Source organism: Chiloscyllium punctatum, chromosome 50, assembly GCF_047496795.1.
Source record: "Chiloscyllium punctatum isolate Juve2018m chromosome 50, sChiPun1.3, whole genome shotgun sequence".
NCBI lineage: Eukaryota > Metazoa > Chordata > Chondrichthyes > Orectolobiformes > Hemiscylliidae > Chiloscyllium > Chiloscyllium punctatum.
Genome location: NC_092788.1, coordinates 45,669,596 through 45,688,694, shown reverse-complemented (window position 1 = coordinate 45,688,694; position 19,099 = coordinate 45,669,596). Strand labels below are relative to the sequence as shown.

At 45.6% G+C, this 19,099-nt stretch overlaps 1 long non-coding RNA gene across 13 annotated transcripts in view; it reads right to left on the bottom strand.

The window, feature by feature from the left end:
* LOC140469993 (uncharacterized) overlaps window positions 1–19,099 on the bottom strand; it is an 83,990-nt gene that overhangs the window by 22,994 nt on the left and 41,897 nt on the right. For 10 of the 13 annotated variants that reach the window (XR_011956287.1, XR_011956285.1, XR_011956286.1 and 7 more), the window contains 3 exons: window positions 12,490–12,577; window positions 11,059–11,184; window positions 1,151–1,237 (listed from right to left, as the gene is read on the bottom strand). This is a non-coding gene — a long non-coding RNA (uncharacterized lncRNA). The remainder of the gene's footprint in view (window positions 1–1,150; window positions 1,238–11,058; window positions 11,185–12,489; window positions 12,578–19,099) is intronic. The other 3 variants (XR_011956281.1, XR_011956277.1, XR_011956279.1) reach the window with 3 other exon arrangements.

Genomic DNA, 19,099 nt, shown 5'->3' with positions numbered 1-19,099 from the left:
TATGAAATTGAAGTCGAAGGCATACAAATTGGCAAAGACCAAGGATAAATTCGGAGATTGGAAAAACTTCCAAGCTCAACAGAAAAAGTGTGATGGAATTGGGGATAAAAAGTGATGAGTAGCTATCCCCAGGGACAGAATAGCAGTTTACCCTGCTAGAGGGAAACCTATTGTGTGGGGAACATATGGCCTCTGTAATTGTTGAAGCACGTAACTGTTACCATAGAGATAATCCTGATCAAGTTAAAAATCACAGCACACCCCAAAAGCTTGTACTTCCAAATAATCCTGTTGGACTATAACCTGGTGATGTGTGGTTTTTAACTTTGTCCACCCCACCCCAACCCCGGCTCCTCCACATCAGAATCCTGATAGACAGCCCCACGGAAACTGAAGCGCCTGTCAGGTACTTGAGGGAGCCACGGGGGCGTGGGGGAGGGGTGTGTGGTTTAACCACAGAGTCCTGAACTGAATTAGACTTTTGAACTGCCGTTGCCATGGAGATAATATTGAGAGACAGTCTGTATTCAAAGTCACAAACCACAAAAGGTATAAGAAGGGGAGCTGTACATCGGACAGGCGGGGAGTTACCTGATGCTGCCTGAAGGCATTTTGCATGTACACTATCCATGTACCTGCCATGTTTCATCAATAAAAGACTCAAAGAAGACCTCTCAGATTTCTGTGCCTAGTTATTCCTAGCCAGCAGGGTTCAGGAATATGAGCACACAGCAGTCAGTCTTCACAGTGGAGAACACGAAGAGCATGCCAGTAATTGATAAGGAGACTGAGGAATGTGAAGACCAAGAAACAACCATTATCACGAAAGAGTGAGAGCTGGGCAAGCTAATGGAGATAAAGATAAACAAGTCTCATTGCCCTGATGGAATACATCCCAGGATACCAACAGAGTTAGGGGGAAAATTAGCAAATGCACTTAGAGTTATAACGTCCTGCAGCAGAGACAGGCCCTTTGGCCCAAACTGGCCCATGCCAATCAGATTGTCCATCCACACTAACCCCATTTCCCTGCACTTGGCCCATCTGCTTCTGAAACTTTCCTATCCATGTATTTGTCCAAATGTCTTTTACATGTTGTTAATATACCCACCTCAACCACTTCCACTGGCAGCTCATTCCATATACATACCACCTTTGTGTAGAACAGTTGCCCCTCAGGTTCTCTTGTATTCTTTCTCCTCTACCTTTAACCTGATGCCCTCCAATCCTTGAGTCCCTGTGAAAAAGACCGAGTGCATTCACCTTACCCATGCCTCTCATGGTCTTATACACTTCTATAAAATATTCCCCCGCAGTTTCCTCTGCTAAATAAAAATGTCCTCACTTGTCCAACCTCTCCCTTTTAATCAGACCCCTGAGACCTGGCATCATCCTTGTAAATTTCTTCTTCACCTTTCCAGTTGAATAACTGAAACCTACACTGCACTCATCACATTTCCCGTGTTTCCCCACGGCGCTGGAACCGATGTGACAACGCCAATGGATTACAATCAATGATCGATAATTCACTCCATTACAACAATCCCATTTTCATAGCTTTTTCCATGATGCAGGAATCCTTTTGTCTTTCTGGTTTCATGGCTAATTGTCCTCATACAAAACCAATCTGTGGCTTACCTGTTCCAGGGAAATGTGCCATGATTGTTTAGACTTTCAAAAACCAATGAAATCTCTCTCCATAGTCCCCACACTTACATGGACTTCGCTGTCTCAGTACTTTTTCCAGTCACTCAGACATTTGAAATATTCACCCACGGACAGAATACACCACCTTTCCATCCAGATGAAAAGGTCAATGATATTCAGATCGGCATGGATCCAGTAACATGAAGTTCAATTTGAATTTCTCAACTGCAGATCCCCCCTTTCAATACTCTATAACAGAGAAAACAGAAAGTGCTGGAGATCCTCAGCAGGTCTGGCAGCATCTGAAATTGTGACAGATGCAGGAAACATTGCAGCCTTGAAGAAGTGTTTAGATGATCACACCAGGCACGTGCGCTTGATGACCATTATGGAGAAGATGGGGACAGGGATCCCTTTCTGGAAGGGCCTTGGTGAGACCACACCTGGAGTACTGTATACACCTTTGTTCCCCTTTTCCAAGGAAGGCTCTCCTGCTTATTGAGAGAGTGTAAAGGAGGATAACCAGATGAGTCCTGGGATGTGAAGATAGTTAAGGACTGCAGATGCTGGAAGTCAGAGTCTGTACAATATGGACCTGGGGAGGTGCAGGTCAGGCAACATCAGAGGAGCAGGAAGGTTGATGTTTTGGGTCGGGACCCTTTGTCAGTCTTGATAAATAGCCCTGACTGAAACGTCAACTTTCCAGCCCCATCGTATTCATGCTAGTCCCACGTTCTGGCACTCAGCGTGTAATCGATATTGTCCTGCTTGGTGTGATCATCTAAACACTTCTTCAAGGCTGCAATGTTTCCTGCATCTGTCACCATTTCAGATGCTGACAGATTTGCTGAGGATCTCCAGCACTTTTTGTTTTTATTGCAGATTTCCCCCATTTTGCTGAAGCACAGAGTCATAGACATGTAAACAGCTCCAGATTTTGTTGACTCACCTTCCTGGGATGTCAGGACTGATGGATGAAGAGGGACTCAATCTTCGTTTAATCCTCCTTTCCTTTGGCTTTCTGAGCCGCTAACTACATCACTAATATTCTACCTCCCATTCCCTGTCCTGAATCTGACCCATAAGCCTACACTTTCGTTCCCATCTCCCTGCCAGACTAGTTACAAACTCACCAATCGAACTGGCAAAATCCCCTACCAGATTTGTCTCAGCTCTGCCCAGGGGTAACCGGTCAGGCTGGTACAGGTCCCACCCAGAAACAGTCCCAGTGCCTGAAGAATCATAACCCTTCTGCGGTACACCATTTCCCCAGTCACACATCCAGATGATCTACCTTCTCATTCCTGCTCTCATTAGCACATGGCACTGGGAGTAAGTCTGACATTATTACATTTCAGGAGCTACATTTTAATGTATCTCTGCTCTCCCTATGTCCATCTTTCAGGCCCTCAGCCCTCTGTTTAGCAATGTCCTTGGTATCTGTGTGTTGCACCACCATAGACTGTTTACCCTCCAGCTCCAGAATGTCCTGCAGCCACTCCATGATATCATGGATCTTGGCACCAGGGAGATTACATCCCATCCTGGATTCTTGTCTGTGGGCACAGAAGTGCCTGGCTGTACCCCTGATTATTGAATCCCCTGTCACTATAGCCCTGCCACTCTCATTCCTCTTGTTCTGATCAGCAGAGCTCTCTGTGGTGTCATGAACCTGGCTGATGCTGATTTCCCGGGAAGCCACCCCACCCATTCCCGCCCTTACAGAATCCCAAGCGGTATACAGTATCTGTATGAGGAGGGGATAATAACGGGGGACTCCTGTACTCACTTCCTGAGCCTTTTACTTGATCTGATGTTCACCCATTCCCTTTCTGCCTGTGTAACCCTCACCTGCAGTGTGACTAACTCACTAAACGTGCTGTCCATAACATTCTCAGTATTGCAGATGCTCCACAGTGAGTCCACTCTCAGCTCCAGCTCTGAAAGGCAGTTTCCCAGTAGCTGCAGATGGGAACCCTTCCTGCACAAATAGCCGTCAGGGACACTGGAAGCTGCCCTTATTTCCCACATTGTGCAAGAGGAACACACCACGGGTCTGAGGGCTCCTGTCACAACGTCTCTCTACATTCATCTAGTTACTCCCATTAAGAGAATTTAAATGAGTGAGTAACCTTCCTTCACTTCAAACATGTCCATTATAATAACAAAAAAAATCTTTACTTAAGCTGATATGTCATACTTTAAAAACTTAAATACTCCACAGGTATCACTGACAAATTGGCTGTTCCCATTGGGACTGAATTTCTGAAAGGCCTGAATTAAAACTGAGTTTCAGCTTCACCTTCTCCCTGTCTCACCTCACTATTTACACCCAACTCCAAAACACTCTCATTGAGCCAAGCAGCCCTCACAGTGCAGCCCTGTCATTTTCATTATCTGCTCACACCTACACTTCCCTCAGCCTCCTGTACTGTTCTAATGCATCTCAATGGGAGCTCAGACCAGCATTGCATCTTTCAATTCATCCCTTTGTAACCCCAGAGTCAAAATGGACTTTAGCAGTTTCTGAATGAACAGACAGTTGTCAGAATCTGGAACGTTCCACCTGAAATGGTGCTGGAATTTGATTCCACGAGAAATTTGCAGAGAATTGGAAGTAGGGTGTTTACAGATTAACATTATAAAGTGGATGATTGAGACTAAATCTGACAGTTCCTGCAAAAAGGCGAGGTGGAATTTGGTTAAATCTGTGCTCTCTCTCTCACGCCAATACCTCCTTCCACAGCTAGGGGGCCAAGAATTGAACACATACCCCAAGGGTGATCCAACCATGGACTTGAACATCTTTCTGCTTTTGGCTTGACAAAAATATTGAAGATATTTTCCCACAGACAGAACAGACAAACCTTTCTCATTCCACAGTTAAATGCCAATGATATTCAGATCCTGAGGACTCCGCTGACTGTAGAACCTTGTTTTTTTGAGATCCCAGTCTCAATTATTCTCAATTAATATAAAATGAATTCACAAAACAAAGCTCACAGTCAGTGCAAGATGAATAGTGAAGACAAACACTTCTCTCGGTATGTGTTTGATGTGTAAATGCTCCTCTTCAAATCGCCCCGCCCCCACCCAGGAAGAGGACACGTGCATGTTCCTTGCTGTACCTTGCCCCAAATAACGATGGCGGCTATAACCCAGGACCTCTCACTACCTGAGGCCCAAGCCATCTTCCCCTTTGCTGCAAACGTGGGACCAAGAGTTTCTAATTCAGACTAACGACTTGCAGAGTGTAAATAAACCCTCCCAGTCTACAATGATAAATTTCATCTGGTTTCTGCTGCCACTCTCCCCTTTCCCCTTTCCGCCTCCTACACACACCATGGGTCATCATGGGTCCAGTGACCCTTCCTCAGAACCGATGACAGCTGGGAAAATTAGAATCCCTTCAGGAAACAGGCCCTTTGACCCAACAATTCCACACGCACCCTCCGAAGTTTATCCCACCCAGACCCATTCTCCTATTCTATTACTCTCCATTTCCCCCGAACTAATGCACATCCCTGAACCCTACGGGAACCTTAGCTGGGCCAATTCACCGAACCTACAGATCTTTGGACTACAGGAGATAGGGGTTAAAGAGTAAATAATAGGTGGGGACAGAGCCCAAAGAGAGACAGGAACATTTGGAAAGATAAAGGAGTGGGAAGGTGGACAGCTGTTAATGGAGGAGATAGGAACCTTCTCGCATCTCAGTGGCGGTGGTGGAAATGGTGGCTGATGATCTACATTGTGCCTGCAAAAAAGACCCTGAGCTTCCAGTTGCCTGCTCATTAACACACAAGACTGTTCCCTGTCCAACATCTCTGTCTCATGCTTACTGCAGTGTTCCAGTGAAGCTTGATGCAAACTGGAAGAACACTTCAGAACATACCAAATGGCTTCCTATTTCAAGGACTGCAATCTCCCCTCACATGTGGTTAACAATGCCCTCCAGTGTATCGCCTCCACTTCCCACACCACTGCCTTTGAACCCCACCCCTCCAAATGCAACAAAGATGGAATCCCACCATCCTCACCTTCCACCCAGATACAATGCATCATCCTCTGCTATTTCCACCATCAGATCCAACCCCCTGAGATATATTTCCCCTCCCCACCCCTTTCAGCATTCCACAGAGACCATACCTTCTGTGACTTCCACGTTAGATCCACGGTCCCCACCAACCCACCCTCCACTCCAAGCACCTTCGCTTGCCACTGCAAGAGGTGGAAAACCTGTGCCCACACCTTCCCTTTAACTCCATCCAAGGCACCACTGGATCCTCCCACATCCAGCAGAGATTTCCCTGCCCACCCAAACACCTCACCTATTGTGTCCCTTACTCTCAGGATGCCAAATTGTGGAATATTTCAGGGAACATTTCTGGGACACATGCACCAACCAACCCCACCGCCCTGTGATCGACCATTTCGCCAACCCCCCCCACCCCATCCGCCACCACGCTGACAAGGACATGCAAGTCCTCCATCCCCAAATCCGAGCCACCCGACACCTGGAGGAAGAACACCTCATCTTCCACTTTGGGAACTTTCAAACACATGGCATCAAGGTTTCCTCATCTCCCACTCCGCAACTTATCTCAGATTAAACCCTCCAACTCGGCACTGGCCTCTTGAACAGTCCTACCTGCCCATCTTCCTTCCCAATTATTTATTCCACCCTCTCACCACTACCCTCCATCTACAACCACCTATTGCCTCCGAGCTCGCTTCCCCCCAACCCCAAACACCCCTCCCTATTTATCTCTCAGCCGTATTCCACCACCCACATTTCTGATGAAGTGCTGACATTCCCAATACGTCAATTCTCCTGCTCCTTGGATGCTGCCTGACCTGCTGTGCTTTTCCAGCAGCACACTTTAACACAAGCTGGAAGAACGACACCTCATCTTCCACTTGGGGACCCTGCAACCCTCTGGCTTCAACATCAAATTCAATAATTTTAGGTCCTGAACTCTCCCATGTCCTAGTGTCTTTGCCCCCCTACCCCACATACCAGGCCTTGTTATTACGTAGCCCGCCATTACACACTACCTATGGTTAGCCACTAACAGTCCCCATAAACAGCTATTCACTCTCCCCCCATCAGATCGTTATTCACTCCTTTGTCCAACTGCTCCTATCTCTCTCTTTGGACTCTATCCCCACCTATCATTTACTCCTTAACCCCAACCTTCTGCATAAAAACAGACTTTTTTTCTCAGTAACATCAGTTCCTGAGGAAGTGTCACTGGATCGAAAATGTGAACTGATTTCTTTTCACAGATGCTGCCAGATCTGCTGAGCTTTTCCAGCACCTTCTGGTTGTTGTGTGATTTACAGCATCCGAAGTTCTTTTGATTCTAATTTACCCGGAGTATATAATTCAGGTCCAGCAGACTGAAACAGTGTTTATCAACCTTCCCAGTCCACACTAACTCCATCTCTCTCCCAGTATCTGCTGTCTCTCCCACTCCTTCACATTCAGTCCCCCCTCACAGTGACACTGCGCCTGCAAAGCTGATGGTCATGTGTTGGCCTGCTGGACCCACCCCTCATTCACTCCCATTGGCTGGAGGATCATGCCAACTCTCCTATTGGTTTGAAGCTGTGTCAATCAGCCAAGCCCCATTGTGACCTGAGTGGTGGGATCCTCCCAGGTGCATCAGAGGCTGAGGGGTGACCTCATAGAGGTTTATAAAACCATGAGGGGCCTGGGTAGGATAAATAGACAAGGTCATTTCCCTGGGGTCGGGGAGTCCAGAATGAGAAGGCATAGGTTTAAGATGAGAGGGGAAGAATTTAAAATGGATCTGAGGGGCAATTTTCTTTCCTCACTGAGGTTGGTGCGTGTATGGAATCTTCTGTCAGGAAGTGGAGGATGTTGGTACAATTAAACCATTTGGCATCTGGATGGGTATATGAATAGGAAGGGTGTAGAGTGATATGTGCCAAGTGTTGGCAAATGGGACTAGATTAGGTTGGGATATCTGGTCAGCATGGACCAGTTTAACCAAAGGGTTTATTTTCATGCTGTACATCTCTACGGCTCTGCCCTGTGATGAGCTTCATAATTCACAGTGAATGGGTCAGTATCACAGAACATAGGGGCTGGGGGCTATTCAGCCCATTGGGGCTGTACTCTCTCCCTCTGGAGATGGTGCCAGTCAGTCCCAACTCACCTCCCATTTGGACATACCTCTCAAAATCCTTCCTTAAAAAAGTTAAATTTCAAATTTGTTTTGACAATAACTACCGTGTCTGCATCCAGCTGTCTTTTAAACTGTTCCAGATGCTCAGAACTTAGTGAGTAAAATAATCTTCACATTTTTCCTCGGCATTATTTGCCAGTTACCTGAAAATAGTTACTAAAAATTGTGACGTGAAAAATTTCTCACTCTGTCTCTCTGTAAATGAAATACCCTGGAAACAAATCAACTCCTGGTCGAAATCACTGCTTAACCTTCTCAGCTCCAAGGAGAATTGTCTGGCCTTCTGCTAACTCTCCATAAAAGAGAAACCTATCTTAATTTTAATTTATTAGTGTCATAGAGATGTTACAGCACAGAAACACACCCTTCAGTTCAACTTGTCCATGCCGACCAGATATCCTAAATTAATCTCGTCCCATATGCCAGCCCTTGGCCCATAGCCTTCGAAACCTTTCCCAATCACATATCCAATGAGATGCATTTTAAATGTTGTAACTGTACCAGCCTCCACACTTTCTCTGGCAGCTCATTCCATACACGTGCCACGTTCAGCTTCAAACTTTGCCCCTAATATCCCTTTTTTATCTTTTCCCTCACGCCTGTGCTTTCTAGTTTTGGACTCACCTAAACAGGAATAAGACCCTGGCTGTTTACCCTCTCCATGCCCCTCACGATTTTATCAACCTCTATGGTCACCTCTCAGCATCCGATTCTCCAGTGAAAACAGCCTCAGTCTATTCAGCCTCTCCCTATAGCTCAATCCCTCAAACCTGGCAACATCTTTGCAGCTTTTCTGAATCTTTTCAAGTTTCACAATATCATTCCAATAGCGGGGAGACCAGGACTGAAAGCAGAATTCCAGAAGTGGCTGAATGAGTGTCCTGTACAGCCGCAAAATGATGTCACAACTCCTGTACTCAATGCACAGACCAATAAAGGCAAGTACACCAAACACTTTCTTCACTACCCTGCCTATCTATGATTCCACTTTCAAGGAATTATGAACCTGCACTCCAAGATCTCTTTGTTCAGCAATACTCCCCAGGACCTTCCCATTAAGTGTAGAAGTCCTGCCCTGATTTGCTTTTCCAAAATGCAGAACCTCACATTTATCTAAATTAAACTGCATCTGCCACTCCTCAGCCCATTTGATTGGAGTCTCATTGTACGCTCGGGTAACTTTGCTGTCCATTGCACCTCCAATGTTGGTGTCTATTGTAAACCTACTAACCATAGCTCCTATATTCACATAGAAATCATTTATATAAATGGCCAAAAGCAGTGGACCCAGCACCCAATCTGACAGCATATTGCTCATCACAGGCTTCCAGTACAAAAAGCATCCTGCACTATGACACTGACTGCTCAGCAAGGTTAGAGCTTATGGCATACAGGGAGATCCAACCATTTGGATACAGAACTGGCTCAAAGGCAGAAGACAGAGGGTGGTGATGGAGGGTTGCTTTTCAGACTGGAGGCCTGTGACTAGTGGAGTGTTACAAGGATCACTGCTGGATCCACTACCTTTCGTCATTTATATCAGTGACTTAGATGTGAACATAGGAGGTATAGTTAGTGAGATGACACCAAAACTGGAGGTGTAGTGGACAGTGAAAAAGATTACCTCAGAGTACAATGGGATCTTGATCAGATGGGTGAATGGGCTGAGGAGTGGTATTTTGGGAAAGCAAATCTTAGCAGTACTTACACACTTAATGGTAAGGTCCTAAGGAGTGTAACTGAACAAAGAGACCTTGTAGTGCAGATAGATAGGATAGTGAACGTGGCATCTGGTATGCTTGCCTTTATCAGACAAAGTATTGAGTACAGGAGTTATGAGATCATGTTGCTGCTGTACAGGACATTGGTTAGGCCACTTTTGGAACGTTGCATACAAATCTGGTCTCCCTCCTATTGGAAGGATGTTGTGAAACCTGAAAGGGTTCAGAAAAGATTTACAAGAACGTTGCCAGGGTTGGAGGATTTGAGCTAGGCTGGGGGTTGAATAGATTGGGGCTGTTTTCCCTGCAGCGCCGGAGGCTGAGAGGTGATCTTATCTATGTATATAAAAACCTGAGGTGCATGGATAGGATAAATAGAAAGTCTTTTCCCTGGCGTGGGGGATCCCAGCACAAGAGGGCATAGGTTTATGGTATGAGGGGAAAGACTTTAAAGAGACTTGAGAAGCAACATTTTCATACAGAGGGGGTACGTGTATGGAATGAGCTGCCAGAGGAAGTGGTGGAGGCCATTATGATTGCAACATTTAAAAGGCATCTTCATGTGTATATGAATAGGAAGGATATGGGCCGGGTGCTGACAGGTGGGACTAGATTGCATTGGGATATCTGATCAGCATGTCCTGGTTGGACCGATGGGTCTCTGTTTCTGTGCTGTCCATCTATGACTATTTGACCTTCCAGCCAATTCCGTATCCAAACAGCGAGTTCCACCAGAATTCTATGGTATTGAACCTGCTAACCAGTGTGTTATGTGAAACTTTGTGTCTTTCTCAAGTCCAAGTTACTGATTTCAATGCACAAAGCCATGCTGACTCTCCCGAATCATTTCTTGCTTTTCCAATGACTTGTAAATCCTGTCCCGGAGAATCCCTTCCAACAACTTCTCTGCCACTGACTTCAGGCTCACCTGTTTATAGTTCCCTGGCTTTTCCTGACCACCTTTCTCAAATAATGGCACCAATCCTCCAGCACCTCACCTGAGCGATCGATGACACAAATATCGCAGCGAGAGGCCCAGCAAAAGCTTCCCTAATTACCCACAAAGTTCTGGGATACACCTGATCAGATTCCAGGGATTTATCCACCTTTATGCGTTTTAAGACATCCAGTACCTCCTCCTCTGTAATATGTACACTTGCCAAGTTATCATTATTTATTTCTCCAACTTCTCTAACTTCCATATCCCCTTTCAGTAAAAACTGACATGAAATACTTACAGAATCTCTCCCACCTCCTGCTGTTCCATAGACAGTCTTGTTGATCTTTGAGGGTCGCTATTCTCTGCCTAGTTATTCTTTTGTCTTTAGTGTATTTGTAGAATCTCTTTGGATTCTCCTTAAACCTATTTCCCAAAGCTATTCTCATGTCCCCCTTTCTGCCTCCTGGTTTCCCGCGAGTATACTCCTACTGCCGTTATAGTCCCCTAGGGACTCACTCAAACCCAGGTTCTGTACCTGTCATATTCTCCCTTCATTTTCTTGACCAGAGCCTCAATTTCTCAGGTCATGCAGCATTCTCGACCCCTCCCAGCCTTGGCCTTAACAGGAACATACTGTCTGTGTACTCTCATTGTCGCAGGCCTATGGAGGCAATGGCAGATGAGGACAGAGAAACAATCATCATCAGTAAAGAGGTCGTGTTGGGAAAGGGAACAACTCATCGTTATCTCTATAATTCCTCTCTAGCCTCAGAACTATCACTATCTCTGCATCAAAAACATCTCAATCTCTGCAACATCCTCCAATGTAACCTCTGTCACATTTTCCTCCAAAAAAAACATTAATCAATCATGTACCACCTATTCTAATATCACCTTCTCTGACCTGGTTTCTATTGTGGCTTGTCATATTCCTATATTACGCGTCTGTGGTCTACATGACGGAAAACGGTTTTGTGGTCCATTGGGTTTATGCTGTAAAGAAATCTCCCAGCTAACTATTTTAATCCCATTTTCCAGCACTGAGCCCATAGACCTGTCAGCCTTGGCCTTGCAAGTGTGATCCTAAATAGATTTTAAATGCCTTCGGGATTTCTGTCTCTCACTCTCTTCCATACAGTAAGGTTTAGTGCATCTGTTGCTCTATGCTATCACCCACAGGGTTCAGAGCAGCTGGGTCTGTGCGAACCACAGATCGCCCACACATTAAGAAGGATGGCAGGGTCCCTGAGACGGGGCACAGCAGATTTACCAGGATGGTTCAAGGAATGGGGGATGTTAGTTGCAGAATTTGTGGGGCTTTTTTTAACATTAATTGTTCACGTGACATGTGTGTTGCTAATACACATCAAGAATAACCATCCACAATTAATGGACTCTCCTTTTCAACCTCTCCCCTTGCCTGCGCTGTGGTAATACTCAGGTTAACCACTACCAGATATCTCTCTATAATGAGAGAGCAGTCCTATGGTCGGGTAGGACAATGCTGACTTGATCTTTTACACAGTGATGCCACTGTACCTCGAGGGTCGGGAGAGGGAATGCTGAAGGCGGTGGATGGGAAACCATTCGGGTACAGTACATTACCCTGGAGGATGTTCACTTTCTTTAATATTGTTGGGGGGGGGGGGTGCACTGATGCAGGCAAGTGGAGGATGTTCCAACACAACCCTGATGTGTATCTTATAGGGAGCAAACAGACATTGGGAATCAGCGGTTTGGAAAGAACTGAGATTGTTCTCCTTGTACCAAAGGAAACTTGGGGAGCTGTAACAAAGCGGTTTACAAAAGTTATACGTTATAATAATAAACCTTACACCCATCAGCTCATTATACAAGGGTTACAGGACACATGCTGAAGATTTGGGAAGAACTATTGAGAGGATGGTTTGATTCAAAGGAGAACTTTTATTCAGCAAATGGTATTGATCTGGAACACAATACTCACACAATATGAATATCCAGGTCCTGATGAATGGAGTAATTCTGTCAGAGTTTGGCGTTACAATGACTGAGATTACCATCTGAATATCTGCCTGTAATACAAGTTTATAAAATCCGTCACTGTCAGTTCAAGTTTGAAACTCATACAATCCCTTCCTCCCGGCCTAGGATGACTGTACACATTACCCCTGGTGGAGGTTAGCAGGCACTTCAAGGGCAAATCTATGTGGGTTTCTATGAGTTTCCACCTTGGGACTTCATGTGACTGAACATGGGACAGAATGTTCCAAAATTCAGTGAGATATGGAGAGCAGGATTTGCTTCCTTTTCTTTCCTTCCGTTCTGCCGCTGTGCCTCCACAATAAGACATGGGGTGTGAAAGGCTCATGCAGCTCAATGGGGAAGATGTCTCCATTCTGACCAATGGGCAGCAAGCTCCTCCCAGTCATGAAACAGAGTATCCCTGAAAGATAGCAACTGAGCATGCTTCCCACTGCCCAGTGCTCACAGGACATGTTTAGAATAATTAGGGGGGAAATCTCCTAGAAAAGGCATAACAGGAAAGTTCCAAAAGGATTATAAACAGTTAACAGAGAGATATTCACAGGAAACCTGGGCAACAAGTTGGCAAATAGAGTATAACTTGGGATAAACTGTAGAAAGCTGCACCACAAAGGGACTGGGGGAAAATGAGCAGGAAACACAGAAAGCGAGCACACAGTTACAACATGGAATCAGGAAGGGGAATGGAATGCTGTCCCTTATTTCAAAGAGTTTGCAATATAAGAGTTTGTCATATATACCTTAGGGCAACTAAACAAATGGCAAGTGAGACCACATCTGGAGTAACGTGAACAGATTTGGTCACTTTAGTTCATGAAATAGAGCAGTTTATTGGAGGCATTTCAGAGAAGATCCTTTGGGATGATCCCTGTTTTGAAAGGATTATCCTGTAAGCAAAGGCTGAATAAATTGGGAATCTACTCACTGGACTTTGGAAGAATGAGAGGTGATCTCTTTGAAACATACAGGATTCTGTCAAGATTTGACAGGGTAAATATGGAGAGGATGTGTCCCATTACGGGTGAGTCTTGAACCAGATTCTGGGTCAGTCGCGGAATCAAGGGTTCTGTTTCAGATTTCTCAAGTTAAAGGCAACACCAACACAGGTTAGGGTTTCAGTAGCAATGGAGCTGGGGTGAGAAGGAGACAAGCAACATTTTAGAGATTGGAATTCGTGGTGTTTGTGATTGTGTAGATGTCTGATCAGGAGGTCACCTTGGGGTCAGATATGAGAGTAATATTGTGAATAATAGAACATAGAACATAGAACAATACAGCGCAGTACAGGCCCTTCGGCCCTCGATGTTGCGCCGATCAAAGCCCACCTAACCTACACTAACCCACTATCCTCCATATACCTATCCAATGCCCGCTTAAATACCCATAAAGAGGGAGAGTCCACTACTGCTACTGGCAGGGCATTCCATGATCTTACGACTCGCTGAGTGAAGAACCTACCCCTAACATCAGTCCTATATCTACCCCCCCTTAATTTAAAGCTATGCCCCCTTGTAATAGCTGACTCCATACGTGGAAAAAGGTTCTCACTGTCAACCCTATCTAACCCCCTAATCATCTTGTACACCTCTATCAAATCACCCCTAAACCTTCTTTTCTCCAATGAAAACAACCCCAAGTGCCTCAGCCTTTCCTCATAGGATCTTCCTACCATACCAGGCAACATCCTGGTAAACTTCCTCTGCACCCGTTCCAGTGCCTCCACATCCTTCCTATAGTATGGCGACCAAAACTGCACACAATATTCCAGAAGCGGCCGCACCAGAGTCTTATACAACTGCAGCATGACCTCAGGACTCCGGAACTCAATTCCTCTACCAATAAAAGCCAGTACGCCATATGCCTTCTTCACTGCACTATTTACCTGGGTGGCAACTTTCAGAGATCTGTGTACATGGACACCAAGATCCCTCTGCTCTTCCACACTACCAAGTAGTCTACCATTAGCCCAGTAATCCATCTTTTTATTACTCTTACCAAAGTGAATCACTTCACACTTAGCTACATTGAACTCCATTTGCCACCTTTCTGCCCAGCTCTGCAGCTTCTCTATATCCCGCTGTAACCTGCCATATCCTTCCTCACTGTCTACAACTCCTCCGACTTTCGTATCATCCGCAAACTTGCTCACCCAACCTTCTAACCCTTCCTCCAGGTCATTTATAAAAATGACAAACAGCAATGGTCCCAAAACAGATCCTTGCGGAACACCACTAGTGACGGCACTCCAAGATGAATCTTTGCCATCAACTACTACCCTCTGTCTTCTTCCAGAGAGCCAATTCCTAATCCAAACCTCCAACTCACCCTCAATGCCATATCTCTGTATTTTCTGCAGTAGCCTACCATGGGGGACCTTATCAAACGCCTTACTAAAATCCATATATACTACATCTACCGCTTTCCCCTCATCTACCTCCTTCGTCACCTTCTCAAAGAATTCAATAAGGTTTGTGAGGCACGACCTGCCCTTCACAAAACCATGCTGACTATCCTTGATCACATCATTCTTATCCAGATGTGCATAAATCCTATCCCTTATAATTCTCTCTAAGACTTTGCCCACAACAGAAGTGAGACTCACTGGCCTATAGTTACTAGGATTATCCCTACTCCCCTTCTTGAACAAGGGAACCACGTTTGCTAGCCTCCAGTCCTCTGGCACTACTCCTGTAGACAAAGAGGACACAAAAATCAAGGCCAATGGCTCTGCAATCTCCTCCCTTGCTTCCCAGAGAATCCTAGGATAAATGCAATCAGGCCCAGGGGACTTATCTATTTTCACCCTTGCCAGAATTTCCAACACCTCTTCTCTACATATCTCAAAGCCATCCATTCTACTTATTCGTGCCTCAGTATTCATATCGACAACAATGTCCTGTTCCTGAGTGAATACTGACGAAAAGTATTCATTCAGCGCCTCCCCAATCTCTTCAGCCTCCACACGCAACTTCCCATTACTATCCTTGATTGGACCTATTCCTTCCCTAGTCATTCTTTTATTCCTGTAGCTCTGCCTCAGACACTTCCCAGTGAGAGGGAGGGACACAGCAGTAAGGGAAATTAATTTGGAATAGCAACTGAAGGCAATGGGTTTAACAATTGCAGTGTTTCATTGGAGTGAATTGCAGCTAATCGAAGCGTGGTAAGCAGTTTGATAACTGAGTAATAGTGGAGTAATGGAGAGGGATGATGGGGAGGGAGAGCTGGACATTGTCAGTGTACATGTGAAACCTAACACTGTGCTTCTGGGCGATGTCACCTCCTGGCAGTATGTAGGTGAGAAACAGGACGGACCAAGGATAGATCCTGGAGGTACACCAAATACAAGGAATTCAGAAAGGAAAGGGAGAGTGGAGACGGAGCAGGATTTTCCAATGATTGTGAGGTCAAATGTTAGGTTTTAGCAGAATGGGAGAGAAGGACATAACCAGAAAAGACAGACAGACAGATCATGGAACAATATCTGTGAATTGGCAATGGTGGGGGGAGGGGGGAAGAGCGGTGACAAGCAGGAGAATGAGACAGAGATTTGGAATGTCCATGATTTAGCTACACTAGAGTAAATGGTCAAGATGACCTTTAATAAGGCTTGACAAGAGACTCGAGGAAATGCAAGTTTAGGACTAAAATGAGGAGCACTCTTGTGAGGCAGTGTGGCTCGGTGGGCTCATGGAGAGGGAGGGAAGAAGCAGAGGCAACTGATCGGATTGTCTCAATGTTATGGACAGAGAAACTCCATGTGCTCCTCACTCTTGTTGTTGGAAGGGAGGATGGAGGAGACAGGATAATGGACAGTGTTTTTATCTCCAAAAAAATAAACAAAACCTGTGATAGTGATTCTAAAAATAAGTGAACAAACCTGTCGTATTTATCATTTATCAAGAATATTAAAATATACAACTGAAGTTCAGGTTTGAATCCCAAATCGGTAGAGGGTGGCTCTGAAGTCAAGAAAAAAATAACTGGAATGAAGAATCTACTGTTTGCCATGGAACCATTGGGGATGTTTTTCTGCCATTGACAATGTCCTTGAGGGAAAGAAACCCGACAGTGGCCCATCAAGTCACTCATTGTATGAATCACTGCACAGTCTCAACAAAGGAATGAAACTGGATGGACCACATTACATCTACCAATGCACTGGAAAATACAACAACACAATCAGCCCTCTTGAACCTGCAACCTCTGTCTCACTGTGGGCCAACAACAGCAGCAGAACTGTACTCCAGCCCAATCTGAAATCTCATGGCCTGATATCCCCCACTCAACCATTAACATCAAGCCAGGGGAATCAACCCTGGTTCAATGGTGAATGCAGGAGGGCATGTCAGGAACAGTACAAGGCATACCTAAAAATGAGGGGCCAACCTGGTGCAGCTACCAAACCTGCATGCCAAACAGCACAAGCAACACTAAATAGAACTAAGTGATCCCATAGCCAATAGATTAGATGTGAGTTCTGCAGTTCTGCCACACCTAGTCAAGAATAGTGATGGACAATTAAACAACTTACTGGAGGAAGCATCACAGATATCCCCACCCTTACCGATGGAGGGGTCTCACACATTCATGCAACAGATAAGAGGACAGCATTAGCAGTGATTTTCAGCCAGTAGTGCCAAGTGGATGAGCCTTCTCCATTGGTCCCTCACATCACAGATATCAATCGACTTGGTTGAAAACTCATTTCAAATCAGATCAAGAAATGGATAAGCAGTGTAAAGGTATGGGCCCTGCCAATATTCTGGCAATTATACTGTTGGCTGTGCTCCAGAACCTGCTGCCCACCAAGGCAAGTACTGTTCCAGCACTGGCACCTACTGACTTTGTGGAACATTGCTCAGGGATGTTCCAACACAAATACACAGGGCAGATCCAATTCAGCCAATTGTCCTCCATCAGTCCACACTCACTCAGCAGTGAAGTGGTGGAAGGTGTCATCAACAGTGCTGTCAAGCACTTGCTCAGCAATAACCTGCTCAGCGATGCCCAGTTTGGGTTCTGCCAGGGCCACTCAGTTCCTGAGCTTGTAACAGACTTGATTCACAAACTGACAAACAGCTAAATGAGGTGAGGATGACAGGCCAAACCCCCTCCAAGACCACTATTTCGACTTCAGTGATATCACCTGACCTCACCACAGTCTCAGCTCATTTGCTGAAACTCTCATTCATTCCTTTTGTTAACTCTAGATTTCATTGTCTAAACCAGCATCCCACATTCACCTTCCCGATAATCTCAAGAATATTGAAAACTCTACTGCCGAAGTGCTCACTTGTACCAGAACTTGCCGATCAATCAAAAGACTCCCATTTATGTTACTTGTATAAAGTAACTAAGTAATTAATTAATTAAGCAGAGATGGCTGGGCAGGTGATGTGCTGTTGCTGTATGATATGGGAGCTGGCTGATCCCATTGTGAATGGCAGTGACCACATCTGCAGCAAGTGTTGGTTGCTGGAAGAACTCCGGATCAGAGTTGATGATCTGGAATCTGAGCTTCAAACACTGCGGCACATCTGGGAGGGGGAAGAGTTACCTGGACACTTTGTTTCAGGAGGCAGTCACACCTGGGAGATTAAGTAATTCACATTCAGCTCATGATCAGGCTCATCAGAGTGTGACTGTAAGTGAGGCAGGTAGGGGGAACCTGAGTTCAGGAGCCTCAGCCCTTGACACTGTCCAACAGGTACGAGATTCTTGCTCCCTGTTCGGATGAGGAAAAGGGCTCTGGACAGGATGAACCAACTGATCAAGGCACCATGGTGCAGAAGGCCATTCAAGAGGGGGGAGTTAATAGACAAGTAGTGGTTATAGGGGATTCTATAATTCGGGGGGCAGATAGTATCCTTTGCAAGCTGGATCGGGAGTCTCGCATGGTGTTGCCTGCCCGGTGCCAGGGTGCGGGACATCTCCGACCGGCTTGAAAGGATATTGGAGCGGTAGGGGGAGGATCCAGTTGTTGTGGTCCACGTTGGGACTAACAACATAGGCAAGACTAGGGTGGAGTACCTATTTGGGGATTACGAGGCACTAGGCAGGAAATTGAAGCACAGGTCCTCAAGGGTCACAATCATCCGGATTACTGCCCGAGCCACGTGCCAATTGGCATAGGGGCAAGAAAATTAGGCAAGTAAACACGTGGCTAAGGGATTGGTGTGGGAAAGAGGGATTCGACTTCATGGGGCATTGGCATCAGTTTTGGAACGGGGGGGGGATCTGTACTGTTGGGACGGTCTCCACCTGAACCGATCAGGTACCAATGTTCTAGCGAAGAGGATAAATAGGGTGGTCAGTAGGACTTTAAACTTCTGAGTTGGGGGGGGGGGGGGGGGGGGAGAGAGAGAAGGGAAAGTGAAAGCAACAGGGAGTATGGCGTTAAATGGAAAGACAAGCAGCAGGATAGCATGTCCCCAGGCGGATTTAAAATTGAGGCAGACTTGGAATGCAGAAAAAAGCAAGGATAACTTAGGACATCATATGACTTCCAATATCTCTTATGATAAGAAAGTTAGCATTAAGGTGCTTTA